This window comes from Mixophyes fleayi, chromosome 1, assembly GCF_038048845.1.
Source record: "Mixophyes fleayi isolate aMixFle1 chromosome 1, aMixFle1.hap1, whole genome shotgun sequence".
Classification (NCBI taxonomy): domain Eukaryota; kingdom Metazoa; phylum Chordata; class Amphibia; order Anura; family Limnodynastidae; genus Mixophyes; species Mixophyes fleayi.
The window spans coordinates 425,146,594-425,163,869 of NC_134402.1; positions in this window are offsets into that span (position 1 = coordinate 425,146,594).

Genomic DNA, 17,276 nt, shown 5'->3' on the forward strand with positions numbered 1-17,276 from the left:
CACTGTGCTAGGCCCCATCTTTGGACAGTTGGTGATTACTGGCACTGTGCTATTCCCTGGCTCTAGACAGCTGGTGATTGCAGGCACTGTGCTAGGCCCAGTCTTTGGACAGTTGGTGATTACAGGCACTGTGCTAGGCCCCATCTTTGGACAGTTGGTGATTACTGGCACTGTGCTAGGCCCCATCTTTGGACAGTTAGTGATTACTGGCACTGTGCTAGGCCCCATCTTTGGACAGTTGGTGATTACTGGCACTGTGCTAGGCCCCATCTTTGGACAGTTGGTGATTACTGGCACTGTGCTAGGCCCAGTCTTTGGACAGTTGGTGAATACTGGCACTGTGCTAGGCCCCATCTTTGGACAGTTGGTGATTACTGGCACTGTGCTAGGCCCCATCTTTGGACATTTGGTGATTACTGGCACTGTGCTATTCCCTGGCTCTAGACAGCTGGTGATTACAGGCACTGTGCTAGGCCCAGTCTTTGTACAGTTGGTGATAACTGGCACTGTGCTAGGCCCCATCTTTGGACATTTGGTGATTACTGGCACTGTGCTATTCCCTGGCTCTAGACAGCTGGTGATTGCAGGCACTGTGCTAGGCCCAGTCTTTGGACAGTTGGTGATTACTGGCACTGTGCTAGGCCCCATCTTTGGACAGTTGGTGATTACTGGCACTGTGCTAGGCCCAGTCTTTGGACAGTTGGTGATTACTGGCACTGTGCTAGGCCCCATCTTTGAACAGTTGATGATTACTGGCACTGTGCTAGGCCCAGTCTTTGGACAGTTGGTGATTACTGGCACTGTGCTAGGCTCAGTCATTGTACAGCTGGTGATTACTGACACTGTGCTAGGCCCCATCTTTGGACAGTTGGTGATTACTGGCACTGTGCTAGGCCCAGTCTTTGGACAGTTGGTGATTACTGGCACTGTGCTAGGCTCAGTCATTGTACAGTTGGTGATTACTGGCACTGTGCTAGGCCCCATCTTTAGACAGTTGGTGATTACTGGCACTGTGCTATTCCCTGGCTCTAGACAGCTTGTGATTACAGCCACTGTGCTAGGCCCAGTCTTTGTACAGTTGGTGATAACTGGCACTGTGCTAGGCCCCATCTTTGGACAGTTGGTAATTACTGGCACTGTGCTATTCCCTGGCTCTAGACAGCTGGTGATTATAGGCACTGTGCTAGGCCCCATCTTTGGACAGTTGGGGATTACTGGCACTGTGCTATTCCCTGGCTCTAGACAGCTGGTGATTACAGGCACTGTGCTAGGCCCAGTCTTTGTACAGTTGGTGATTACTGGCACTGTGCTAGTCCCTGGCTCTAGACAGCTAGTGATTACAGACACCGGACAGTTAATAATTACACAGCTAGTTCGTGGCTATGAGTATTTGGCAATTACAGGCACTATACAAGTTTCTGGCTCAGGACAGTTGGTGATTACAGGCACTATGCTGGTTACTGGCTCAGGACAGTTGGTGATTACAGGCACTATGCTGGTTACTGGCTCAGGACAGTTGGTGATTACAGGCACTATGCAAGTTACTGGCTCTGGAGAGTTGCCAATTTCTGGACCATTGTATTACTTTGGGAACTAATGTATAAAATATGCAGCAGCTGAATTATCAATAGCAGAATATGCAAACATTGAGACACAAATCGCTGGTACAGTCATTTGCATTCATGTCAGGGAGCTGATCCTTTGACAGTAATGTGAGAGGAAATGTCACATATAACAGCAGACAGACATATTAGCAGAATCTAGCCAAAGAGCAGATGCAAACTAGTGAAGTTATTTTATTCCTCTGACATTGGAACCTAGAAGGAATGGCTCACACACAATATTAGAACTACCCTTTCCTCATAATGAGATACAGCAGATGATGGATGTCTATTAGTCTGCAGAGGACAGCAAAAAGATGTGTCAGACTTAAGTGTTGCAGCAACCTTGACAATGTGAAATCACAAAAATGCTTTTAAAGATTGTTATTTGAGGGCTATAGACATTCTGATGGACATGGGCAAACTTGGAAACGTTGATTATGTGCGTCTTATTCCTAGAGTAAATAGCAAGAATGTTAGAAGTCACCAAATATTTCTGTGATGTTACATATGCAGGTCAGAAAATAATAATAGTAGTAAAAATGATAATAATGGTAAACACACATACACATCTGTAAGCATAATATATTAGAGTACCACTTAGGAAGACAACAATACTTAGCACATTTTAACGTTTAGCGGCCTGTATATCAGTTTCTGAAAAAAAAGTTATAATTATGTTTCTATATGTCAGTTTCAATAAAATGCAACAACCAGTTCTATTTACAAATGTCAATAATAACAATTTAATCAAATATACATTATAATTTGTTTTTATACTTTTAATATTTATTTATAAATAACATTATTTTATTTGACCCAATAGTATGAGAGATGCAAATCAATATCACATATTAGCCAAATACTGTGAATCGTTCCTTGAACTAAAGCATGAGAGATTCACTCATCTGTGCAGTTTACACCTTTCTAATTGTCATTTGTATATTGTGTATATTATATATATAGTATCTTAAAAAGGCTATGCCTATAGGTTCACAGCAAAACAATTATTTAATGTCCAATTATTTTGAGACTTCTGCCACAGTATATTCGCAATTAGATACCTTACTCTTTTACACAATTGTTATTATAGTTTCCCTGCAGCCTTCATCTTCCGATGTCAACCTCTGTGGATCCAACGCTATGGCATTGGACCATCTGACCATTCCCAACCAGGAGCCAAAGCTTCTTGGAGTCTCTCCACATTGACATCTCATCAGAAATGAATTCACTGGATGCAGCAACAATTGAGGAAAGTGCCTGCATAAGGAATAGACACTTTCCATAGAACAAGGGATAAATTTATTGAGCTGCGATTTTCCAGCAGGTTTGAAAAGTGGAGTTGTTGCCATAGCAACCAATCAGAGGCTAGCTGTCATTTTGTAGAATGTACTAAATAAACGATAACTAGAATCTGATTGGTTGCTATAGGCAACATCTCCACTTTTCAAACACACAGCTTGATAAATTTACCGCCACATTTGTTTTATTGAAAACAGTTTAAAAATAACAAGCAGATAATCTACTCACATAGCAAAGTCTACCCAGAGTAGTCAGTGGAAATATATCTGGCACAGAATGGTCCCCCCCCCCCCCCCCCACACACACATACAGTGATAATAGTAGGATTGTTCCAGTCTCCTGCTCAATGTCTCGTTGGATTGGAAGTGTTGTCACAGTTTTGCTCTTTCTCCAGCCCAACACCTGTTGTTCAAAGTACTAGGAATGGCTTCATAGAGTGGATTTCAACTGGTGATCTCACTGTTGTTACAAAACAAAGTATAATCTATACAAAGGTTAGTAAGAAGTATAAAGTGCATAGTTATTATAAGAATCACCCAATAATCATCCAACATATATGGCAATGTATGTTCATATCATTACTGAAATACCTTTTTAGATAAACAAGAACCCTGTGTATGTGTATATGATAACACAATACAAATAGTTGTAAGAAAATAATACACTTTTTTATCTGAAATTACTATCTAATATATAAATGCTTAGTGGCGTCTGTGTGTGGAAAAAAAAAACAACAAGTTGCAGCGTCACCTGCTGGGCAGAGTTATACACTGACCTACTAAATTCTTAGTGTGTGTGGGGAAAAAAATTCAAAAAGGGCTGAAATTTGGTAGGGCTCAAACTCATTTTCGTGAGGTAATTTTACCTCATGAACACACATGTGTAGAGGCGTGCGTTAGTGTGTGTGTGTGTGTGGAAAAAACTTTTTTCTCAGAAAGGGTTCATCCAATTGACCTGAAATTTGGTATACTGACATTATTTGACAAAAAAATTAGAATAGTCAAATCAGTTAACTTCCATCATCCCCCCTTACCCCCGTGGGAGGGGTAGTAAAGGCTAAATTTACGAGTTGAGGGGTCAAACTCATTTTCGTGAGGTAATTTTGCCTCATGAACACACATTAAAAAGGCCGCTTGCGTCGGGAACTAACGCTCTTCCCCTGAGGAGGCCTGGGCTAGGTCCAAATGCATGACAAGAACCTTTTTAAGACCTTAAGTAGCTTGATTTGACTAGAATGCATGAGTATCATGCACGGGTTAACTTGTAAAATATATTTCTACAAATGAATATACATGAAAGTAAAATAATAGGAATTACATGTCTTTCAAAAATACATTAAAATCAAACCCTATACATATATGTTTAACCTTCAACCATGCATCGGTGTAAACTGTGAAGGCAGGAAACTTTCATACAGTTTTCTTGAAGTGCGTCTCATTTCATTGTCCCCTCATTGGGTGGCCTCCTATATTGAAGGTAGAGAAATGCCACCACTGTCTGGGCAATACTACAAGTAATATATATATATATATATATATATATATATATATATATATATATATACATATATATAATGAATGGTCATGATTGTGTGCAAAGATATGGTACAAAATATGTCAGCACATACATTTTTTATTTATCACACATACGAGTAGTTAGTTCCCAATTTGCCCCTGTTCAATAGTGGTTCATTTTGGGGGAACATGTGACCAGCCCAGCCTGGCATAGCACGGTGTGGGTTGCAGGTTCTGGTGGGTGAATCCCACACTGTATTTCCCACTGCATTAGCGTTAACCTGCCCACGCTATAAGTGCTGGTTTAAATGTTATTGCAGTGGCTACATCGTTTTCTTTCTGTCAAAATGTATTTATTCTTTTTTTTAAACACACTTTATATGCCAATCCTCATCATAGAGGTAATGACAATAACTGGTGTATCTACTATGTGGCCGCATTCTTACACTGCAGAGCTGCACATGTCTTAAGATTAATGCAGCTCAAAATACACATGTTAGGCTGCAATTTTATGGTTGAATTTCTAAGTTTTCATTTGGGCTGCAAAGTCGTGTCCTATTCTATATAAGGCCCTACTCTATTTAAGTGTGTCATCGCTCACCTTACTGGTATACTAAACAATGTTCTAGATTTACAGTGTCCGCTCAGTTTACAGTACACGTGTGTTACCTCGACAGTATAAGTAACTGTGACAGCTGCCTCTCAGTCTAGATGCAGTTTAGAGAGAACATTTATATGCACGTATGAATGCAAATTTAAACTTAAAATGTACAGCTACAACATGAAATAAAGGGAACCCCAATATTCTCTTATTGATATTGGTTATGAAGTAAGAGATTTTGGGGAATGAATTCCACTTAAAAATGTGCCATCCTTGAGCTCCTGACTCTGTGTCCATGTACTGAAAAATAAGGGTACATAGGAAACTGAGCTTCTAAAAATATGTCCTTTATTATTTTATCTTTATGGTTTTCTGCTATAAATATTAAAGATTGAATGTATAAAAATATTGTTATAGGACTTCTCCTATATTCTATTATGGTAATAATAAACCTGCTTCTGGAGCTTACTGTTGTACATAAGTACCATTGTTATCTTCTTTTCCCTATAATATTGTTACGGCTAGTGGCTATTGACATAAACTTCTAGAACTGGCTAACAGAGGTCTTCACCTATAGCAGCTGCTTTCCCGTAGAGCTAGTTGCTCTCTTAGGCACGTAGATGCACAATGGTCTTAACTCTTAGTAGAGGTTTATATGCAATACCACAACTGGTAGGTAGGAGGCGGTAGTTAAGACAGGAGGGAATGGTCAGGAGCAGTCCCGGGTCAGGGGTCCTTATCAAGCAGGTAAATCAGAGACAGGCAAAGGGTCAGGGCTGGCAGCGAGCAAGGATATCCAGTAACAAAGCTGATGGTCAGGGCAAACAGAATTCAAGACGGGTCCAGAAACAAGTCTGGGGTCACAACAGTAATCAATATCAAATGGACAGAAGAGTATCCACAGCACTTGGAGCATGTCAGCTAGTGGGTCACACAAATGCTATAACCGGCAGGGAGGTTAGGCCCTCCTTACTGGCTATGCCTTAAATACAGAAACTGTCCATTCAATTTGCTAGGGCAGCAGCCGTGTAATTAGCCCCAGAGTCTGACTAATTAATCAGAGCCCCCCTGTGTGAGAAGTTGGGGGACGCGGTTCTGAAGAACAGAGTGTCACGACCGTTGCTCTGACGATTGCGGAAGAAAGAACAGGGCGGAAGTGACGTCCTGGCTGCCAGGACAACAGCCGGGATGCAAGCAACAGGAGAGCAGGCGAGGTAACATATGTCTTTGTCTCCTCCTAAGGTATCAATGTTAATTTAGGTTTGATAGATGGACTTGAACTAAAAAAAAAAAAATCTAATTTTTTATATACCCAGTTTAGCCAATTGCTCCAAACCATGGGAGATTAACTCATCACAAGCAATAACACGCTGCAGTTAAAATAATATTTACTGTTAAACTTTTTCTGGATCACTCAATTAAGGCTTGTTGCTATATGTTTCTGCACATTAACACAAACCTCTACATATAGACTAGTTAGAAGACAGGCCTTTAGTCCTTATAAACTAGTGCTGGTCACTGACAATGGATGATCAGGATATGGAAGGCTTCGTCTTCTTGTTTCACCATCTCCATACTCTAAAAATGTCCAAGTCAGAACAAATCATTTACATTTGGATTATTTAACATATCTCCTTCAGCTCATTAAATCTTCTATCATTGTTCACTTTCTGCATGTAGTTCACAAGTAATCCTTACCTAATCAGTGGCCATTCAACCATGGATCCTTAATAGACATCTTGCGAAGGAGTCATCTTTTTGCCTAGGTCATTTATTGACATAGCGAACCCCTTATTGTTTAATTCTTGACATTCTAAGATAGAGTATGAGTTAATTGTGCCCCTTTTAATTAAATTTATTGTCACGCTGTCTCATTCCATCTGGCATTTATTTAAACTTCTTCTAGTCACCTTCTACAATGTCATTTATGTGTCCAAATAATTAAAATACTACATTTTTACTTTATTCTCCAGTACTGTTTGTATATGATTCTTTAAGGCCTATTTACTAAAAAGTGTGTGAGCTATCCTAGTCCATTGCCTGACAACCTATATGACTAAATGATATAACAAATAATTTCCCTGGAAATACTTTCATGTATTTTATAAACACAATAGATCACGGAGGTTATCCTTTTATTGAAAGAATTTCTATTAGACCATTCAAGGGAAATATTTGTGTGGCTAATAATAAATCAATGTCCTATAAAATTTTCCTTCCTGAAGAGCATTTAGTTCGCCAAGTTGTTAGAAGGTCAGATGACATCATTTCTATCCATCTATAGGAACCCTCCCTTTCTTACACCTCCAGTGCTTAAAATTCATCACAGAGCAGACGTCCCCTCAAACTAAGTACAAGTAACACCGCGGAATTTAGCAAACTTTGGGGTTTTTAACGGAGAAACACCCACAAATGTAATAGTGTGGGTAAAAAGGAAAAGACAGTAGAAAATATACCATTTTACGTACCTTTTTCTTATGAAAAACATAATTTTTATGTTTTTTATTAACTTTACTATGTCTTCAGTAGTGGATTTTATATTGCCATGTTCAGAAAAATAAAACAGGAACTTTGTTGAAATATACAAGTTGGCTTTACTCCTGCTACTTGGGTTATTCCCATTGACAACCACGTTGCCAGTTTTCTCACCACAGAAAGTGTTATCCTCTAATGACGCCTTTCATGACAAATGGTCTGTAGCTAATTGCACTGGTGTCTAATTATTAGAGCCATAGCAAAGCATTAATGATTCTGCAATGTCTGTATCTGCTCTCATCTTGATACAAAGACGATTCTAACTGTGTGTTTTTATATTTTACAGAATATTCTGGTTCAGAAATACAATATATTCCAATAATCTTTGTTCTTGTTTGTTATTAAGATAAAACATTTTCCTGGAGTTGAGGCAAGCGGCAAGGATAGTGCTTCAGATGTAAGTAATCAATTACATGGTAGGGGTATTTTTCAATTAATGTTTTGTCTTTAATTCCAACTGGTATGCAGCAGCAGATCAATTAATCTATATTTCTCTCAGTAGAGAAAATAAAGCCCTCTTATTAGACCTGCGGATTTATTAGACATGCATAGTTAAAGATCAGAAAGAACTTTTGACACCAATGTCCAGGGTCAGTATAAGGGTCACTGGCATTGTAAATAGCAAATTTCCACAAGGTTGTTCTAATTGATTTCTTGTGCTACAAATAAAATGTTTACAAAGAATCAGTTGACTGCTTCTATGCATTTGTTTATTTCATTTTTTTGTTCATTATGGTTATATTTCTTAAATCACTTTTATGTAGTATTTTAGCAGCTTTTATAGGTTGTAGTCTTGTGTAGTAGTTTAATTGTTTACATACATAAAGTACAATATTATTATTTATTATTATATTCTATCTTGTTATATTACTACCATGTACATCCTACATAAAAACACAAGTTTATGTGGTCCATATAAACCATTGTATACTTCAGATCAGTTCCAAGTGCATTAAACCATCTACAAATCTCTTCCAACATTTCAAATGGACAAAGAGGGACACACACATATGACCGGAAATTTGAATGCAAATCTGCCCATCCTGTTTAGAGCCTTTGCCTCTCCTTCGTCACAGTCCAATGAAGAATATATTTGCCCATCTGCTCAGCTAGCATTGTGCATCCATTGTTATTTATGTGGGAACTTTGATGTACAAAGACTTGTAGTGAGATGAAAGCCAAATACTGGAATTTGCTGGCGCTATATAAATAAATGATAATGATGATAATGACACTATACCACCAGATCAATAAAGGTAACTTTTCCAAATTTTAAAAATGTGCTGATAATTTGACTCTCATTAAGATATTTCAAATTTGCTGGAAGTTAAAATGAATAGCTATCTCTATTCAATGTGTTATATTTGTGTCATTTGAATTTTCAAATACATTGGTTTATTTGTTTCTGACTGCAGGCTCCATGCATTTAAGTTGGGAAAATGAAAACAACTGATGAAGTCCCATTTTAAGTGGTTTTTAACTCCCTGCCCTGGGCAGCGCGGTGGCTCAGTAGTTAGCACTTGTGCCTCACAGTGCTGTGGTCATGAGTTCAATTCCCAACCATGGCCTTATCTGTGAGGAGTTTGTATGTTCTCCCTGTGTTTGCGTAGGTTTCCTCAGGTGCTCCGATTTCTTCCCACACTCCAAAAACATACTAGTAGGTTAATTGGCTGCTAACAAATTGACCCTAGTCTCTCTCTCTATGTCTGTCTGTGTGTGTGTGTGTGTGTGTGTGTTAGGAAATTTAGACTGTAAGCTCCAAAGGGGCAGGGACTGATGTGAAGGTTCAGTAGAGATCGCCAGGAAATAAAGTTGTGAACATGATCCAATATATGGAAACGTATGATAATCTCCTTAGATGGAAATAATCAAGACCTGACAACCCATATGGTATTTTAAAAATAAAAATTAGCATATTAATTGTATATCTATCATTGTTCTCCAAACAGATATTGATGGGTTGATGATGATGTAAACGTTAATCATTCTGGAATAAATCTGCACCTGGTAATTTCTGGAATTGTGCAGTATAAACGGTAAGTTCTCAGTTATCATCACTTGATTTTTGCATGGAATCTTGGAAAAATATTATCTGTTATCTATCACTGCTAGAAGTTTCAGGCAGAGGTAAAAGGTACAACAACAAATCCATGAGCACAGTCCCTAAAAGTGCTCTTAGCAAAAGGTATGTCCATCTTATTTCACATACAATTTATCAAGCTGTGGGTTTGAAAAAGTGGAGATTTTGCCTACAGAAACCAATTAGATTCTAGCTATCATTTTGTAGAATGTACTAAATAAATGATAACTAGAATCTGCTTGTTATAGGCAACATCTCTTCTTTTTCAAACCCGCAGCTTAATAAACTTACCCCTTAGTATCATTATGTGGTGTTGAGAAATTCAGTTACTTTCCTATAGCATTTTATTCAGTGACAATTAGGTAGTCAGCATTATTAAATCACATCCCGTTGCGGTTTTGCCTGTCAGTGCTAATATGGACAAGGGGAAAGTTAATGAGCATAGACACAGCAATTATAAGGGGTGATTTTCTTGAAAACTGTTCACACTAAATAGCCTTGAGTTGAGTGGGTAAAAAACAGATAAACAAGCATGAACATCTGGCTAATAAACATGTGGCTTATCCACTATTGCTCATTGTTTTACGTAGTGTAGTCAGGTTCATAGAAATGTTAGGCAAAACGTCTGCAATGGCCATTGGTGCAATATCATGCAAAATAAAAATTTCCTCTACGTTTCAATATAGAAAACGACTTTCTGTACACTGATGAGCTACACAGCTCTAAAGTATCAGTAAAGTCATTACCTTCCACATAACAGTGATGCATAGTACATGTCAAATATGAGCTTCTTTTCAATATTGAATTTCAGAGCTCCGGCTGTCTCTCTCTGACTGCTGATTCCAAACCAACTTTCTCTGTGGGGTAGCATGGATTGTGTTGGTGGGGAATGTCAGTTCTGCATGGTCACTATTGACAGGTCTAGATTTGTATGTAGAGCCTTAAGGTCTACAGATAATCCCTGTTTTTCTATTTCACTACAATATAAACTGGAAGGGATACACCTATCTGGGGGTTACACAATTAAAACTCCTCAAAAATCCTCCCTCAATCCTATCTCTCTTCTCAAATGCCAACCAATCTCTCTTTTCCCCTTCACCTCCAAGCTTCTCTAGCAGCTTGTCTATAAACGCCTTACACTACAATGTTTCTTTTGTCCCCTCCACTTGACTGAAACTGTCCACACCAAGGTCACTAATGATTTCTCTCTGCCAGATCTAAAGGCCACTTCTCCTTGACCATCTTTTTGTGTCTTTCAACATCATGGACCACCAACGCGACACCTTCCTCTGCTGGTTTACACCCCCAAGCTTTCCAACCCTAGTCTAGCTTTTCAACCCTAGCTTTCTCTGTCTCTAATTCGGACTTCTCCTTCCCTCTTTTCCCTCTACCCTTTGAGGACCCCAAAGTCCTGTCCTCTGCCTTCTTCTATACTCTTTGTATACCTTCTCCTTAGATGAACTTATCTATCACCTCATTCAGCCTCCAATACCACCTATGCAAAAATTTAAATCTCCTATGCTGACCTCTTCCCTCCTCTCTCGCTTGTCCAGCTGTCTTTCTGCCTTCTCCCCATGGATGTCCCAGTGGTTACACAATCTCAATATATGGAAAAAAGAACTCAGTGGGCCTGAATCCTTAATTCCTTATGTGCAAAACAATAAACTAATTTTCACCCCTAGCAAAGTAACATGTTTTGTCCAGGATCAAACTTATTCCTGTTTTTGCCTTGCTCTGCTTAATGACTCAGGCCGATTGTGTCCAAGACAGATTTAACCTCTGATGAGTAATAGTCATTTTCAAAAGATCTAGGGATATTTGAATAGTGTTCTCATTGTAATCAAGTGGCCCTGCCCATGGTCCTTGCTTGGCCCGTGGCAATCTGATGTTATTCCTCAATTGTCTATTTTCTTTAAGCCATAAATGAATGTGGGATGTCTGTGGATCTTGTATTTTCTAGTCAAATATGAAAATACATTTGGTTTAGATCTCCTTTATCTTTCACTGGAGACAGTGGTACTCTTAAATACATAGCTTCCTCCTGTGCCATTCTCACTGATCCTCGCTCTTTCACTGTGCAAAGCTGCACACCACAAAAACATGGATAAATTCTTAAATGCTCATCTGAGACAAGTAGTATATAATCTCCTCCTTCTTCAGGTGGGGGAATGATCATTTATGCACTTAAAGAAAAGGAAGGAGCCTCCTAAAATGATTTCTACCTTTTATATCTCAATTGATGCTTCCCACCTGAAGAAGGGAGAGGAGCCTCCTGAAACTTTGTGCTCCTATTATATATCACTTGACAAAGTATAATAAAATAGCTCAGGTAAACATGTAAGACTTTATCTATGGTCTTGTGGTGTGTAGCCTTGCACAGTGAGTGAATATTGTATTTCATAGGGCATCCTATGCCTTCTTTCTCTTTTGAACATGCTCTGCATATATTTCTTGATGATCACAGTCTGAGTCTAGTGGGCTGCTTTAACACCTTCAACAAAACCATCAGTTTGTATGGATCTTAGGTAAGTACAGATAGCCTCAGTTTAAGATTCATCAGAGGTGACCTAGGTCTCCAGATGGCAAATGACTGTTTATCCAACTTGTGTTGATGAACAAACTTGTCAGGCTAAGCTTCTCCACTCTTTTGGCTAAATCTGCATGAAATAATTTGCTATTTTTTTGATTTGCCCTCAAACAATTGTTAGTTCAGATTATGGCAGCTTGTATGGTAATGAGGAATTAGAGGCTGCTCAGAAAGCATCTATATAGCACCATGCCAAGCCCCACATCAAAATAGTAAATGTTGCTTTTGAAAACAGCATGAAGCATAAAAACCATAATTCACTTTTCCAGGCTTATTTGCAGATCTCAATGTATTTGTTGCTCAGCCACGTGCTTAATTCTTCTTAATGATTTACTGAGGCTATAAATAATGTAAAAGATAACAGCAAAGTATATTATAAATGGGGGCTATACTCTAAAGATGACTTAGATTTAAGAACAAATTTTATAAATAAAACTATAAAAGGTAACAATTATATTCTATAGAAAAAGTATGTAAGAATTACATTGTATTCTATGAAAAACAATGTGTGAATAACTTTTCTTTGACTTAGGTTTACTTACTTTTTTGTATTAGATAAAATCTCTGTGATGAACATCAAATTCCATGAAAATTACATTAAGGTGGCTTATATACAAAATTATTTTTAAATGGCTGATATTCTCCCTCTACACACTACTTTACTCTATTCATTAAGTTCTATTACATTGCTTCATACCTGAAATAAGACAAGGAGACATGTTTACATTTTACTGCACTAAGATCACAGTTTTAATTGTGAAAATACTGGTGGCAATGAAAGTAGACGCAAGTTCAGCTAACCAGCTAATACCAAACCAGAACATAGGGATGTCCAGCCGGCCCAGAATCCCAGGCGCTAACTTACGGCATCAGAGAGACTACAACCCTCCTGGAGTCAAAGTGCACAAACGATATCCAGGGCATTTGCACAAATGACCCTGACAGAGACAGAAGGTGGAAGAATCCTGCGGTTAAACATAAACTCGTGCGCCATGTATTAACCGCTGACCGCATTCCCACCAAAAGCTGCGGTGCTTTAAAGGACACAGAGACCGCCACCACCTGACCCAAGAAATTCTGCTAAAAACCCATAAATTTGAGCTATAAACATACTGTCACGATTTCAATAGTTTTTTTTATCGATCCCTTGCCTCTGTCTATAGAGATCTTGCTCAGGAGTGACAGAGGGTAGTGGAGGCAACACACAGGCTGAATAACAGTAGCAATAAGACACTGGAGATGATAATAAAATTGAAGAATATATTGCTTGATGATATAATAGATATATAGGCTGATTGGTATAATGGCAATGGAAGACTATATACAACATAGGTAAAGCACACACGGCAATAGAATACAGGCAGAATGCAATTCACGATATATACTTCAATTGTAGTAACTCTTAGCAACTGTATGGAATGAGCAAGTAATAGTCCGTTACTTAGAAGCAATAGGAAAGCTAAGTATCCAAGCCGCGTGCCGCCCTGTAAGGCTAACAGTCCAATAGAAGCAATATCCTTAAGTGCAAAAGTAGTTCACAAGAAGAAGTTCAACAGTAGTAAACTTAAGGCAAGCTCACTAAGGAGCGCAGCCACAGCAGTACAGCGAGCGGAATCACAGGAAAGTCTTTAACAGGAGCCAGCATGAACATACAGCGACAGGTGCACAGAATCAACCCGAGTATGCAGCAATCAACTCACGAAAGATGTTTAAAATCCGTAGACTTGACAGCAGCAAAGTTCAGCGAACCAGCATAGGACTACAGGTACCAGATGCATAGATGTAATCAGCAAAAGTTCAGCCAGCAGGTAACAGCAGCAGTAGACTCAGGAGGCCCAAGCAGAGGAACAGGTAATGGTAACAGGACCGAGACAAGCTGAGTAACACGAAGAACAGGCAATGAGCCAAAGATCATGGGTAGTTTAAATAATACTCCAGAGCCAATGAGAATCAGGGAGGAGGTCCAGATCAGGCAACCAAGAACACCTGTGTAAAAGTAGTGTCTCTGAATAGGAACAAGTCCAACTGCTGTTCATAGAGAAAAGTCACAATGCCGGCACCTATCTAAGGGACCGGCGCGTGACACATACGTAAGCCTTTGTCTGTGCGATGCACCCCATTGGCTCTATAAAGATGAGGGTGATAGAATTTAATGAAGAGGTGTTGCGGGTTGGGTACGCTCTAACGATGCTGAAAGTTCCGTTTTGAGGTAAGTCTGTTTACATTGAAATCGTTTTTTGGTCAATTCGGATTTTATTTGTAGGCCTCCTCAGTGTCGGATCGATGGTAATCGTTAAAACGATTACCACCGGGTGTTGCATTACCCATTCACCTGAGCCCCTCAAAAACTTAGAGTGGTTAACTTGTCCTCTAATTTTACTAGCATACCTTAATCGATGGCAAGCTATCAGTTCTAAACCGCAAATCATCTATGATATGCGTAACGAGGCCAACTCTTTTACCCTTACCCAAATCATTACCCCCTAAATAAATAATTAAGTATTCAGGGGCTTGATCTCCGACAATCATGTTAAAAACCAGATCGTTAAAGCCGGGCCAGCACATCCTTCTCCGACCAATTCACTGGACGTTCACCTGAGCCTGATGTATCCTGAGCAGCAGATATATCCAGCTCGGGTGAATGTCATATCCTGAGCTAAGGAATGGATATATTGGACATATTCTGATCCGAGGAATGTCTGGCAACCTAGTAGATGAAACTGTGGCCAACCACCCAAACTTGAAGGTCTTCGGTGAGCTATCTGTAAAGAAGAACAATGTCCCAAGGGCCAATTAAACATATAATAGTACATTAACACTATGAAAATGACACAATATCAGTATGAAATAAGGTGCATCCCTGTAAACAAGGCAGGATGTACCAGCGTGTAATGCTTGGAAAGGCAGGAGGGAGGGCAGAGGTTACCCATGTGAAGGTAAATCCATATAAAGCTCAAAGGTGCTTATGCTATGAAGAAAACTTAGGGTGCATAGTCAAGATGGAGCAGCTAAACCTGCCCACCAATGGGTCTAACCAACGAGTAAGCCCTAGCCAGTGCAATGGCTAATGCATTCTCTATACCCGGCACGAGTTTAGCTTTAAACCAAAATGGTGTGTTCAAGGCAGAGCAAAGCTAGATGCCTAATAAGCTTCATTACAGGGGAAGTAACAGTTTGCTTATTTATGGACTGGACCACACCTAAATTGTCATACTAGAAAATGATGTCACAGTCCTGCAAACGAGGAGCCCAAACCTCTATAGCTACCACAATGTTGAAAAGCTTAAGCACTAGCAGATTAGAGACCAAGCATGATGAAACCCATTTCAACCGGCACGGTGCCACGCACCATGCTCCATTGAAACAGTTCCCTAAACTTTTATAACTCTCAGCATCTTTATATTAGTTGGAGCTTACGACTGGAGACAGAAGGTCACGGCCATATGCGCGGTCTGTTAAATTTGTCAAGAAAATGAACCCACACAAACAAATCCTCCCTAATCTCTTGTGATAGCCTAACACATGCATGAGCTTTAGTCACCCTGGTCGTCAACCTCTGCAAAATCCTTCCCCATGGGGATAATGCAACAAGCAAAATTTAGGGGCCCTAATAACGATTGAACCTGCCTAAGGAATCCTATGTCGAAAGCCCCACAGAAAAAATATGCTCCCTCATTTTCATCACTTTTTCCATGGGAAGGCAGCAGCAACCCGAAATGGTGTCAGATTCTATGCCCAGGAATGACAGACACGTAGATGGGCTTTTGGTCTTGTTAAGCGCAATAGGTATGCCAATCACTTGAAAAAAGACCTAGGTATCAAATAGAACAACAAGGAAGTCATGCAGTTAGTAAGCCGCTCCTGGGTGCCTCATGGCCGCTTCAATGAACCAGTGTAAAAACAAATTGAAGTATTTGAAGTAGGCACACGATATAGAAGGTCCCATGGGAAGACACCTATCTGTTGGAAAGCATATGAATTGGAAGGATTCATGGTGTAATGCAAGGAGACGAAAAGACGATTCAATATCGAGAGGGAAAACGCAAAGGTTTCATAGACTACTCTGAAGTGTTGAGGAGCAATGGTTTCATTAACTGAACCGCCTTCCAAAAAGGATGAGTGCTGGATCAGCCGAAATGTACAAAGGGCCTATTTGGGAACAACTACGCTATGACACTGCATGTGAGATCCCTCCACCGCTGGCACTTTAATAATGGAAGTGCGGCCACGAGCAACACCAGGCGGGGGATTGGAAGAAAGGCTGCCGGGATGGGGCATTGTAATTACAAGGAGATGAGCAGGGAAAAGGGTAATTAAAAATGAACAGATTGAAAGGAGGTACAGAAAGGGAAAGAGAGGGGGGATGGAATAGGAGATGTGGGAACTGAAAACGGATGAAAGAAACAAGGAAAAAGGAAAGAAACAGCAGGAAACGATTAACAGGTGAAGTAGGAAAGAAGAAATAGTCATTTATCCTGCACAGACTCTATCCCTGGAATCTCCTGAGGTAAAAGAGGGAGCCGTCCTGTCCTTTGGAACTTGGGTTGGCTTGTTTCAACACACCCCTTTAATCCAATTGGCTACTTCAAACAAGCCTGGGAAAACTTTAATCCCTAAAGGTATGTGCATTGTAAGCCTACAAACCTGGCATTTAAGTGCATTCATCCCCATGCAGGTCTTCCTTTATCATTGTGATTTTGTTATTGAAAAATAGTTTCATAAAAGGGACTTTTTGTAAAAATTTAAAGTAACAAAGTGATGTTCAATTGAAAAACCCAAAACGTACTGGTGCAGAACAAGTTCAACATGATTTTTAAAAAAACTCCAAGACAACTTAAAGTAGAACCATAGTTTCAATTCAGTTGTGTTGTCTGTTAAACAGTAATTTCTATTATTTTAAAACTAGTCACCACAGAAAGTGTAAGCAATAAAACCCAAGTTTAATGCGCCAGATAAACCATCCATTGTTATTTTTCTCTCTCTCTTTCTCTCTCTTTCCCGCTCTCTCTGTTAATACAGTTATAATCACGTACTGCCCTTATGCATTTTTACGCTT